This window comes from Argentina anserina, chromosome 5, assembly GCF_933775445.1.
Source record: "Argentina anserina chromosome 5, drPotAnse1.1, whole genome shotgun sequence".
NCBI lineage: Eukaryota > Viridiplantae > Streptophyta > Magnoliopsida > Rosales > Rosaceae > Argentina > Argentina anserina.
In genome coordinates this window covers 28,197,744-28,211,836 of record NC_065876.1, presented here as the reverse complement: position 1 = coordinate 28,211,836, position 14,093 = coordinate 28,197,744, and positions in this window count along the sequence as shown.

Here is a 14,093-nt window from a genome sequence, read left to right as displayed (position 1 = left end):
GAATGAAAACAAGATTGGGACCGTACCTTGTCACCACGGATCCCAGACCTCAGGCCATCTTCGTTATCTCAGATCTGAGACGAATAGTGTCTTGTCAGGACTTTGAGATCTCAGATCTTTTTCCTTTTTCACAATAGCGGCTGGCCAACCGCTCAGAACCGTCGTTGATATAGTTGGATTTGGAAGCCAAAGTGGGTGGTGGAAACAGAGATGGAGAGCAGAGAGAGAGAGAGAGTTGATAAGAGATATGGTGTGGAGGCGTACTTGGTTTTAGGTCGCTAGAATTCTGGATCGTTAGTACTTGACGGAGAACTAAAAAGGATAAAAACAATAAACAGATGTACTTGACTAGTTTCTAAAGTACAGGAAGTTTACTTCCGTTAATCCGTTTACGTCGTTTCTTTTTTTACAAGGAATATTTTATATATATTATTTAATGTCAATTTATTTCTTTTGCAGGCTACCAGCCATTCCCATTCCCCCACCTCCTCCGTTGCCCGTGTTTCCTCCACCTGTCGTTGACCCAGTCCCCCCAGCGGCTGCAGCTGTGGCCGTGCACCCCGTTCCGCAGAATATTCCACCAGTTGATCTAGAGATACCTAGTGGCACAGATGACAGTTCGGGCAGTTCTAACGGCGATTATTGATATGTGTTTGTTCCGTATTAGCTTTCTCGATTCCTCGGTGACTTTGTTTACTTCTCTTGTCTAGCTTTTCCGGATTATAAACACTAGCATCTGTACACACGCATGAGAAAACCGCTCCCGCCAGACTCACATGGGATCATTTATTTTATTATCTCCGTCACTCGCTCATTAAAGACAACAAAAATTATCATCATGTGCAGTAGCCTCTCAAATTAATAGAACAATTTTGGCATGAAAGAGAAAACGATCCAGCGGATTTTTTTTAGAAGTGGTGAAGATAGAGAGATGATAATGGTATTAAACAGTTTTTTTTAATATATTGAAATTCCATCCTTTGTATTGTTTTGTTACGTTTTCAACCTCTGTTTATTTGATTATATTTTGCAATCAAAATTTTAAGAGGGGTAAAAAAAGGAAAGAACTGCTAGGCAGTTCCATAAGCCTTATTGGCTTAATATATACCGATGTCTCGAATTTAGCTTTCTCTGATACTCATTATGTGAACTATCATTTTTGGTTTTATGACTATATTTTGCTTTATAGAAAATTTCCTAGAAGTCCACTCTTCACCACATCCTCCCAAAGGACGCCCTAGTTTTTTGTCTAAATAAATCCAGTTTAGAACTTACATTACGGTGATTACACCCTAGTAATGTAAGAAGAAAACTCTAGTTTCTAAAATATATATTTTTATCAGTGTATGACCCGATCATTTGTAGACACAGTAGACGGTCCTCCCAGAATAATCTTCGGTCTAAATAAAACATCAGAAAAAATATCTAGCAATGTAAGCTTCCCATCTTCAATTGTTTTCGAATGATCGACATGGATGGAAGTCTGGAAGATCCTTGTTGGAACTCAAAGCTTCTTTCATCATACGCATAGAGTTCGTATTCATCTTCAGCTGCTTGTCAACTATTCAATGATATCCCCTAAAACAGGTTAGAAAAAAAAATTAAAAAGATACATGATACATATCCAACTTGCGTATACACAATGGCCGTGTTTGGTTGCCCTGATATAGGAACGAGATAGGAATAAAACCTATATGGCTAACGTTGGGATATCTTGCTGCCGGAAAACTTATATCTTACTGCCGGGTATCTAATAACTGACTTTTACATGAAATTTTAAGCTTAAGAAAATGCAATATGTGCCATTACTTACTACCGATCACATGTCATCATTGGAATTCTATTATTCTATGTTACCCCTCACATTAAATTTATGAGAGTTTCTATTTATACTTCTATAATTGGTGTATATAGATCTCTTCAAATTATTTTTCTAATTTTGCTCCTCTCAAGAATAAAAGAAGATAATTAATATCATTATTTCTTTCTTTGCATCCTAAATTCATCTTCTCTGGGTTTCATTCTTTCTCTTTATGTTGTTGTTCAATCATTAGTACTCCTTAATCCCTATCATGTCTTCTTTTGATACATATGAAAACGTTAATTGCTATAAAGCTGAATTATTATATTAATGGAGGCTCTCATCTCTACTATAACTAGATATATACACAGGTACATGCTAGTGGAGTTAGAATTACAAGGGAAATTTGTTGTAGTGAAGATTCATGCTTGGTAATTGGAATTCTAATTAATAATTGAAACCACTTTCAAAATAACTCACAGAATATATGATTTTTAAAACTCAAGGTTCTAAAACTCGCTACTCGGTAGTCGGTCGGCCGGCCGGTGAGTAGCGAGTAGAGGAGTACTCGGATTTTAATTTCTGGATTTTTTTATTATTTGTAAAATATATAATCTAATATATAATGTCCAAAATAATAAAAATAGTCTATAAAATATTACAATATTTAAGATATAATAATGTTTAAAAAATAAAAACAACCATTAGTCTATTACAATAACATAAGTAATAAAAGCAAACCAAATTCAATTTTTGCAAACAATCCCAAGCATATGTAACTATGCCTCAAATTCTTCTTTTCCATATCCATCTTGTACTCCCTCCGAATCCGACTCAAAATCAAAACTCAAGTCATATATTTCCTCTTCATCATCGGATACAAAATCATCCTCATCAAGTTCCCTAATTTCTTGGATTCTAGGACCTCTCCTAGGCTCTAAGCCACCATCCACTCCTGATTCCTCTCCAACCCATTCACTAGGAAGATCCGAAACAACCCTAAAATCAGGCTCTCTTTTTTTCTAACCGAGTTGACCGATTTGGACCCGAGTTGGACCGAGTTAGACTGAGTTGGACCAAGTACTCGACCGATTTTCTTCCCGCCGAGTAGAGGCATTGAGTAGGTCAAAATCGCCTCAGTAACCAGCCGAGTACCGAGTACTCGGCCGAGTTGACCGAGTTTTAGAACATTGCTAATTATCAATTACGAGTCAGTCAATTTATAAGCTTTATCATGGCTCTATAAACCAAATGATAATAATTTCTTGATCACTACATGACATACATCTAACAAAAATTGTCATGGTATAATAATCTCTTTGCGACTTTGCCTGATTATGACATAAAGCTTGTCGAAACACAAATACAGTATCTTTACCAAACAATCTCGATCAAAATGTAACAAATGCAACTCAATGCATTGTCTCATTATCATTCAAATGATCCTCATTTGTATGTTATCGCACGATGTTTACCATTTTTGTTGTTCGGAAACGCACTAAAAAAGTCGAAAAGAGTTGCATAACTTGCATTCAACCGATCGACAATATAATTATATAACACCGATCTTGATAGAGTCTGAAGAGTTGGGTACGAGTGAGGACTTTTGGGTGGTGGATTCCGTTTAGGAGTGGTGTGTTGAAAACCGTAATATGATAAAACAAAGGTATTAAATAAGCGCCCAATCGAGTCCTTGAATTTTTGAAGAAGAAGAAGACGGCACACTAAAATAGAGGCCGAGTTTCTTTAACCCACTACTACCCCTGTAAAATAATTAAAAATATAAATTAAGGCTCGCTACAGACTCGGACTCAGACAGTTTTCCTTTTCAATTTTCTTTCTTTCTCTGAACAAACCAAGACAACAATGTTCAATTACTCAATCCAATCCAATTGAAACACCACCACTATCACCATGCCTTCCAATTCTCAGCGCCACACTCGCTCCCGCTCTCACTCTCACTCTCATTCTCAGTCCCACGCGCCGCCGCAACACGGCTCGATCGACCCCAAAATCTGGCGTGCCTGCGCCGACAACTCCGTCACCATCCCCACTCTCCATTCTAGGGTTTACTACTTCCCCTAGGGTCACCTCGAACACCTCACCTCCTCCAACGGTTCTCCGCCGCTGCTTCTCTCCCCTCTCCTCCGGGTCCATTAGCATTATAAGATACAATTATAATAAAAAATATTATGTAATTAGAATATTTGTTTTATATAACTATTTAGAATAGTAAAATAAATAATATACTATAATGTTCCGGGAGAATTACTATTCTACCCTTGTGTGTGTCTTAGCCTAATAGGTTTCATGTTAGGAGATAGATTAACATCTCCGTAATAGATTAGGACTCCGAATCCTACGGGATTGTGGTTTTGTAATGCCTATATATAGGCCCCCATATCATTCAATAATACACAATTATTTCATCATGAAACACGTTATCAGCACGTTGCTCTAAAACCCTGAATTTTTAGAGCCCTAGATTTTTTTTATCTTCTCCACTGCCGGCCGTCGTCGTCTCCGGCCTCCGGCATCTCCTCGTTGGCACTCCTCATCAGCGCAGACCCTGCTCGCCGTCGCTGCAGCCCCGCGCGCAGCCCCTGCATGCTGACCCTGAAGCCCCGCGCGCAGCCCCTGCATGCTGCCCCTGCAGCCCCGCGCGCAGCCCCTGCATGCTACCCCCGCAGCCCCGCACGCTGCCCTGCCCTGCAGGCCCTGCTCGCAGCCCCTGCAGGCCCTGCTCGCAGCCCCTGCACGCACGCACGCAGCCAGCCCCGCAGCCCCGCACGCAGATTCTGTCCTGCAGCCCCTGCATGCAGCCTCCTCAGCCCCGCAGGGTCTCTTCCGCATTCGCTCCGCAAAAATATCTTTTTGCCCCGCAAGACCCCGCATCAGAGGATTCAAAATTGCTCCTCCCGCATATATACGCAAGGAACGCGAACTGCACAAGCAAACTTTTTGCTCAAGAGAAGCTACTCCCGTCTTCTCTACCCTTTTGGGCATATGGTCTGACGAGCCCGATAGCCTTTTGGACCTTTAACCTATTTCTCTTTTTTCCTTTTTCTTTTCCTATTACTTATTAAATCGTTTATTTGCACGCTTTCATTTTCTAACTATGTTTCACGTGCTTGCATAGGAAAAGTGATCACTCGTCGTACTATGGTGATGACATTCATGCCGAGATGGATGATACTTTTGTCATCTACATACGATTTTGATCGTATCCTCCCAAGATTTTATGTCATCGGACGAAGATCGAAAAGGAATTCAACAAGCAACTTCATGCATGACGATCGATTTGCAGAGAAATTTACTTATATGCGGTCTATTTGGCAGACCAACAAGTATGTTTTTCTTAAAGTTGCTGCTTTTGAACATATATATATAAATTATCGGGCGCTATTAGCCTTTTTTCATATCTTCTTTTCCGGTCTTTCTTATAACGCCGATGAGACCAAAGAGGGATATGATTCCCCTCTTGGTCGACGTTTTTCGTGTGACGGTCCTGGGGGAGTCACGTTATTATTTAAAAAAGAAGATATCGATTTCGTGTGGTCGCCTGAGTGCACCGCTGGTTTGGGTGCGATCATGAGAATCGCCGATATGCATCGATTATTTTGTGACCATATACATCACAACCCTTCTAATTCCGGTTACATACTTGAAGAGTTTTGATTATTCGAAACCTATACAACCCTCGTTTCTTATGGATGCGTCGCCATCGCAACTGTTATTTGAATGTTTGAGTTTTCTTAAACTCATGTCTATAAACGATAATCTCAAGGTCTACGTACTCATTTATTTGAGTTGATTCATTACTCTGATGCAGCACTATTTGCTGACAAAAGATCCCAAAAATAAAGAATTCTATGGGACACACTTAAAGTGATTTAATGAACGTCTATGACGTTGTATTATCAGAGTTGACCTTGATGCATACTCCACATCCAAGAAACGCATGCCATTTTTGGCACCTGTATCTATTTCTTAAGGGAATTTTGGAGATGGAAAAGTAACATTCTTCCATTCTCAAGTAAGCAAACATTTTTGAGCCTCAGGCTAAGGCTCCGCCCGATCCGATATGCAAGATTTTGTTGCTACAGACTTTTGATTAGTCAATCTATTTTGACTATGTTTTCTGCTTACTATTTTTCAAGTATGACGTTGGCATTGCCATGTTTCTTGTTCGACTTTAGCTTAAGTCGTCTATTGGAATTGGAAGTTTGGTTGTGTTGTATTAAATATTGGCATATTCTATAAAATTTCTCGTCTTTCTTGGACTCGTGAGAATTTTATTTGCCTTGGCTTAGCATGCATGGTCAACGTTTGCAACTCACGTGGTTTTTAAATTGGCCGCTTTTGGGTTACATGGGACCCAATAGCACTACATTGTGATTTTGAACTTTGAAATTTGGAAAACGGACCTCGGAACGTCAAAATTGACGTCGTTTTTCCCGGTTACTGTTCCGGCGTTTCCAGAACGTTTTTTGACGTTTTACCGGCGTATTCGCCGCCTTCCGGCCATATTCCGGCGTTTCCGGCACCGCCATCCGGTTCCGGACGGCGTTTGCTGTCGGATCTGAAGTTATGGCCTCCATACCGGCCAGGTCCGGCCACTGCCGGCCGGATTTCCGGCAATCGGTGCCGCCGGCTTCCGACGAGTTTTTCCGACATTTTTTTTTCGTCGTTTCTCGTCATTTTTCCGACATATCTCAGCAGTTCTTGCTGCCATGTTTTCCTAGTCCAAAATTCACCCGATTTTGAGTTAATTTGACATGGTTTTCCGGTTAATTTTCCGGTTTTCTCCAAGTCGTTTCATAGCTCAAATGATTTTATTATTATTGGTGACCACCCGCACCAATTGGATGGTTTTTACCACCCAAATTGTTTGGTATTCAACTGCTCCAATACCATGTTTTTCCAACTCTTGAGTTGAAGAATGTAGTTCTATTGCCATGTGATACATTCGATGAGATTTCCATTTGTTTCAATCCCCTCTCTTACAATATCCTACGGCGTATTGTGTAGAGAAGTTCACCGCGTCGTTGACTCTCTTAATCTTCATTTTGAGAATGTCCCGCCGTGAAATCGAGTGTCTTGCTAATTGCGTAACCACCCACACTGTCGTACGGCGCAGGTAGTTGTTTTACGGATCTCGTGCAGAGATTGTGTTCTATATCTTCGTGCCTTGCTAAGTTTTAAAGGCCATACATGCCAATGATGGATTTTCATCTTGATATTTGTGTTAAGAATGGAGAGGAATAAATCTGTCAGATTTCATTGACAGTATCTTTTTCAAGCTTTGACAGTAGCTTTGTTAGCATGCAGACATCGTTTTGCTTGCCTGCAGCAGTAGCTTTATGTAACTCAAGATTCTTTGAATCATGGGTTCGGTTTTACTGTCTTCTCGGTTTTGTCATGATCGTTTTTTGGTCATTTTGAACAAGATATGATGATTCGAGTTCTTTGAAATTCACATTATCATCTATTTTTCATGTTCACGAAGCGATTGGAGGACCATCTCACCCATGCTCTACACGGTGAGGCCGAGCCTGCCTATTTTGGCGGCTCCATGGCACTAAGGTCGTCGGTGGCGGCATCTCCTCCTTCACAAGAGCTTGTGATGCCTCCCGTGTTTTCTAATGCCTCCAAGGTAATCTCTGATGCTCATCGCTCATTTTGCAAAGTATGTTCTTTTGCTAGATTTCAAGGAAGTCCTTATTTGCTAATGCTCCAACCGAGAACATTCCATTCTTACGAAGTATTTAAGCTGACATTAGTGGACCATATCCAACCGAATGCGGACATTTTTCGGTATTTTTATGGTATAGGTTAAGAGCATCGACGCGTTGGTCACACGTCGCTTTGCTTTCCACAAGAAACGCTGCATTCGCTAAAGTTTTTAGCTATGATCATCATACTAAGGGCTCACCACCCTTCCACTCCTCTCAAATCTATTTGAATGGATACCGTTGGAGAGTTCACCTCCACGACTTTGATGATTTCGTTTTGCATATCTACTGGGATCGTCGTTGAACATATTATTCCTCATGTTCATTCACTGTACGATCTAGCAGAGCTCAGACTTGGTTATGGGTACTAACCTGCCGATTTTTGCATAGGGATATGTAATGATGTTGCATGCAGCGACACTTATTCGTTTCATACCCACAACTTGCCAAGCGTTTAGTGCGTACCAGATGGTCACTAGATACGGTCCCAACGTTCTTTTCACTAACGCCTATTTGGTTAAAGTTGTTTATGTGCCTCTATTGTAGTTATCTCAATGGGTCTACTTGAAACGATTAAGTATTCTGGTTGGTTATGATTTATGAATCACCAACACTTGTCCGCTATTTCCAATCTACAACCGTTGATCTCTATCCTGCGATATTAGCAGACGGTCACTTTGATGAGACATACTTCCCGTCGTTAGGGGGAGATATGGAATGCTCCCATTCCGGTTTTAACGCCAGGAATTGACGTGGTGTGGCACTATGTCTCATTAAGATCCCGCACTACTCAAAGTGAGTAAATGTGCAACGCATTATCGACCTCCAGAAAGTCAAAAATTCGATGCTCAATGACTTTACCGATATTGCGAAAGTGACGAGATCGCACATAAATGTTGTGATGTGCCGGTAAGGTTGGGACTCTCAAAATATGGGAGAATTTCATATGACCTGGTCCTAGCACCGTTGGCACCATCCCTGACAGTGGGAAGGAAGCCGGCGATGGCACCATCGTACGCTGTGGTGTTGTCGGCGCCCGTGGTGTTGTACCACAAAACAAGGGCGGCAAACGCAAAGATGGACTAGTAAGGGTTATAGCTTCGGTCTTGGCTCCTGCCTAGATGAGGGGGAGACCATTATTCTCTGGAATCAAAACCAGAAAGAAGCGAGATGCGTAGGCACAAGTATTTTGCCTATCATCAAGAGATATTCTCTAAACATGTGTATCAACTAAGTTTCTGTGGGACGCTACAGACTCCTTTTTTGATGTTAGAGAGGAATAGAAATCCCACAAATTGATCGTATACAGCGCGCGCGCGTGTTTAATGGATTGATCTCCTATGATTGATGATGTATTTGCTTATGCTCTTATTCCGTTGTAAAGCATCAACGATGAGCAACTTGACCGAAGTGGAAAGAATCAATACAGGTTGAACTAGACTTGTTATGTTGGTCGTTGTTCGTAAGTGTAATGAGAAAGATGAAGTCATGCGATATATGCAGGACTTATGGCACAAAGATTGTCTCATTATCCTAGTATTGACTACGATGAGTTATATTCTCTCGTTATGGACATAATTGCTTTCCGCTACTTGATCAGTAGTAGTGTCCATGAAAACTGATTTGCAGCATATGATAGTGGTCATAGAATATCTGTAAAGGGATCTTGACGTAGATATGAGAGTGCCCGAGGGACTTTAAATGCCTCTTGACTACGGAGAGCTTATGTAATCAGATTGCGACGTTCGAGAGAACGTAGTACAATCGGTTGCAAGAACTCATACCCATATGTGTTCATATGAAGCTAATTCTTGATTCTCTATTCCGTCTAAGTATAGATGATGAAGAGATTCAATGAGCTATACATTCATACATGTTAGTGTTGTTGGGACACTATTGCTTTCATTATGACGTGATTAACTATGCGCCTATGCATTGTCATTGGACTTGCATTGCTTCTTTGACATGGGTTTAGTTCTACACTTAGTGAACCAACACAAATCCTATCCACACCAACGCCGCCAGCAGCTCCAGCAACATCAACGTACGCCTTGGTGTAGCAGTCGACACTGGTAGCGTAGAGGATGCGTACGGTTCTGTCTTGGACCAAAAATCAGTCCTTCATTGGTCCATTCCCCCTATTCTTTTCGCGAAAGACACATTAAATGTGACAAATCAGAATCTGTCCAGTTTCGTAGGTCAATTTCAACGAGACCTACAGGACAGCTCGCTCGATGAAATATGGTGAAATTAGTACCGTTGGAAAGGTCTATGTGTCTTCTTTCCAGGGACACCAACCATTCATTCATAGCTATCATATTGAGTGAGTTATGACCGTTTTAGAAAAGTAGGACAGTCATGTCCGGAAATTTGCAAGTCAGTCAACTTCGACAGAGCATTGTGAACTGCTCCGGTCGGATGAGGTTGTGAACCTTATGTCACTGGAAAGCCACGGGTGTCTACTTTTCAGAACATTTTACGGTTCACTGATACCTATTTTTTCGAAGAAGTTATGGCCGTTTAAGTAAGTGAAGGTCATTCTATCCGAGAATCTAATTTTCATTGCAAACTCTTGTTTTGAGTTGTTATGTAATCTTGTTTCCTAAGATCTAAGTTTGGCTAAGTATAGCATGTATGATCTAAAGATGTGTGGCTAGATTAATGATTAATCATTGGCCCAAGACTACGTTTGAGAAGCATGTAATGAACGTTGTATATGTTGTTCTTTGTACTCCATGATTATGGCACTAATCATGGGGAGTTGTTTCGTAGACTTCAGGGGGAGTCTACCTCACAAGATGCTATCAAATGTAGACGGTGCGTTGTGCTCTTTTTCCCTTCGATGAAGCTTTTGTTTTTACCCAAGAGGTTTTTGTTTTGCTTGACAAGGTTTTTACCGAGGTAACGATGTATGCACCATGCAACCTAGGCATGCGACACAAGGGGGAGTGTTTCGGGAGAATTACTATTCTACCCTTGTGTGTGTCTTAGCCTAATAGGTTTCATGTTAGGAGATAGATTAACATCTCCATAATAGATTATGACTCCGAATCCTACGGGATTGTGGTTTTGTAATGCCTATATATAGGCCCCCATATCATTCAATAATACACAATTATTTCATCCTGAAACATATAACATATTATATAATTTTTATTTTTAAAACGTTATGTATGTCAAAACAATAACGTTTTCTTCACTACTTCGATAATATTTGTGAAATATTTATAATTAAAATAATGAAATAATCAAGACATTTTAATTTAAAAGTTCTAATATTCAAGTCTAATAATGATAATTATTTAAATATTTATATAAATAATATAAAATTATGTGTTTAACGGGCCGACCCATGAATTTATTGTGACTGGGCCAAACCGATGAGCTAAAATATCTCAGTCCGGCCTGTCCCATTACAATAACGGACTAGTGTTGGGCCGGGCTGCTAACGGACTCGAGCCGTGCTGGGCCGACTTTTAACGGATCGGGCTCATGCCGGGCTCGAGCTTTTCGGCATATTTGCCACCTCTACCGTGAACTCTAATTTTCCAAATATCAAAATTCTTAGTTATCAAAATTCTATTTAGTGACTTTTACATGAAAGTTTAAGATTAAGAAAATGCAATATGTGCCATTACTTACTATCGATCACATGTTATGCATAATTTTTTTTATCACATGTCATCATTGAAATTCTATTATTCTATCTTAACCCTGACATTAAACTTATCTCTGTCATACAACAAAAATTTGTCTTATCTATTAAAATTAAAATTGCATCTATTTCGATTAATACCAAAAAAACAAAAAAATTGTTATTGTCCATATATATGGAGGCGTGTTTGGATGGTGGCATCAGCATATCCTCATTTTGGGGTTGGTTTCGCATCTTCCATTCTATAAAACTCGAAGAGATCTTAACAAAGAAGAAATGGTCAGTTGTACGTGATATAATAATCTTCTCCAGTCCAATGGCTCCCCAAGTTCCCAGAGTTAACCAATTGCACTCTCAAATTTTCAAACAATGTTCAATAATTATCCTTGTGTCATATTATACTTCACCCCATTTTCTTCTGGTCAAAGCTGAAGATACGTACAAGTTTATCAAAAACCTAAAGGATGCCAACAACAATAACTCATGTCATTGTTTTTAAAAACACAGTCCAAAAATTTGTGGTTTAATTATGTCGCAATATTATTGTGACACATATAGTAAACAAAAAAATACAATATTAATGATTATAGCCTACAAACAATGTATAGTACGTGGTTATGAAGAAGACTCTTAATCAAAATGAGTGGTCCATTTGAAATTACACTTCCGAATGTTACATACGTATCTTGATAATGTGAACTTACATTAGTATCATGATAATTTTGCGCATTTGTAGAAAAAAAGTGAAAATAGGAGTGGTTTATTTGCCTTGAGCTATATCCAGTATCAATGTATCTCTATCTCTATTGTGAACATAATAATAAGAGAAAAAAAAAGTGACGAAATTGACGGTGGTAGTCTAGAGTAGAAAGAAAAATAACAATTGTCGACTGAGACATGAAAACAAGAAAACTACAAAAAAGTTTGACGGTACCCACGTTCCTCATTCGTGGGCATTGATCTCATTCCCCACATTTTTAAATGGGGAAAGCAGATGGCCACAGTGTAGCGACATTTTAAAATAACGTGGGCTTTGCTGCCGTGACTATTGCTCAACAAAGGCACAAATGCTGCAATTACGTGGGAAATAACAGAAGGGACCCACCTCAATGAAAGTAGTAAGACTATCCCACGTTTTAGCAAAAATGAGGCTTTCAGAATAATAATAAAAATATACAAATTGATTTATAGTCCTAATTTGCAGTAATCAATCTATCAATTTTACTTCTATGCAGCAAAAACAAGCATTCAACTGAAAGCAAAACCGTTGATTAATCATAAAATATAATAACTAATAATTATATATTAAAATGAGACTGCTACCACACAATTCTTTCATGTAATATAATATTTTCATCTTGAAGAATGTTTATACAATCACCATTAAAGAGGTTTAAAATAATGAAATTTCAACTTAGTGATATGATGTCCAAAATCCAAACATCTGCTTCAGCTGAACATTAACAGCATGAGGAGAGTCATCCATCCAACCTAGTTATATTTCTGCAAAATGTAAAGAGTAGACCTAAAATTCCCAGAACTCCAGAAGTGTTGCTTAAACATCAGAAAAACAATATAATCATTTGGTCCCAAAATTCAAGGAACTACCATCTCTTTGTAGGTTAAGTCTGCCTTTACCTGAAAGATTCTGCAACCCAAATTAAACAAAAGTTATAAAGGATTCCCCAATTTATCACAACAGAAAAATAAATCATGAAATCTTCCTTCAAACGAGGGTTCATCATCCAAACCGACCAAACAGTACTTGTTAGAGATTTAGCTATGATGATCGACACTGTATGTACTGAATCTGCGTTGGCTGGGGGTTCACATGAGAGATATAAATAGATCTGTAAGAAAAATTAGAAGATATCATCTTTTCTAGGATAAGATAAAGAAAGGGGATCTGGTATCGAAGATTTGGTATGGTATGCCAAGTAAACAAAACGTATAGGAGCCTCAACACTGCAGAGCAAAAATTAAATGCTAGAGGCTAAGTGCTAAAATGAAAAGAGATGTCAATATTCAGCCAACATCGATTGAGATTATACAAACTGTCAAAGCAAAAATGGGAAAACACGAGAAACAAGAGAGGAGCAAAGAGAAGATGAGCAAGGCTTACATTGCACCCACTTGTATTGTAATAAGAAACTGTCCAAGTAAATTGTACACCATCCTTATAACACCAACAATTTATATATACAGTTGACGTGACCAAAAAATAGAAAGTCCAAACCTGTAAAAGACCAACATGCCAATTACAGCCAGGAATCATACTGCCAACTCGATAAAAGCAAGAGCCAGGGTTTCTCTTTTGAAATACTACCAAGATCAAACTGATCAAGTATTGCCACATATATACATACCCTACATATCTTCAGAGCATTAAATATGAACCTTGAATCATGCTAATCGATCCATCACCCATAAAATGAAGAAAAAACCGAAAATGCAACACATCAGAGACCTAGATCAAATCATGAATACTGATTTGAGATTCAACAAATAAATAAGTTCAACAGAAAATGCAAAAGCTTAGCGATTAAACTTAACTGATTGGAGTAATGGGTTTCACTATCTGTATAATTGATCAATACAATATAACCCCAATATACTACAAAAAAACACAATTGTAGAGCTACAATGGTAATCTGTATTGGCGATTTGAACAAAAAAACACAACCTTGGGATAAAATGGAAGTAAGACAAATAATAGAGGACCATAAGAGCTCTGACGAACTCACGATTTCGGAAGAGTAATTGAGGAGGCACGCTCGATTGCGGGAGAATTCTCTGCACTTGATTTCTCCGATAACAGCAGCCGATTTCAGAGTGTTTAAACCCATTTCTAGGGTTAATAGAAACTAGAAAGGGGATCTAGAAATTGAGAGAGAAGCCGCAC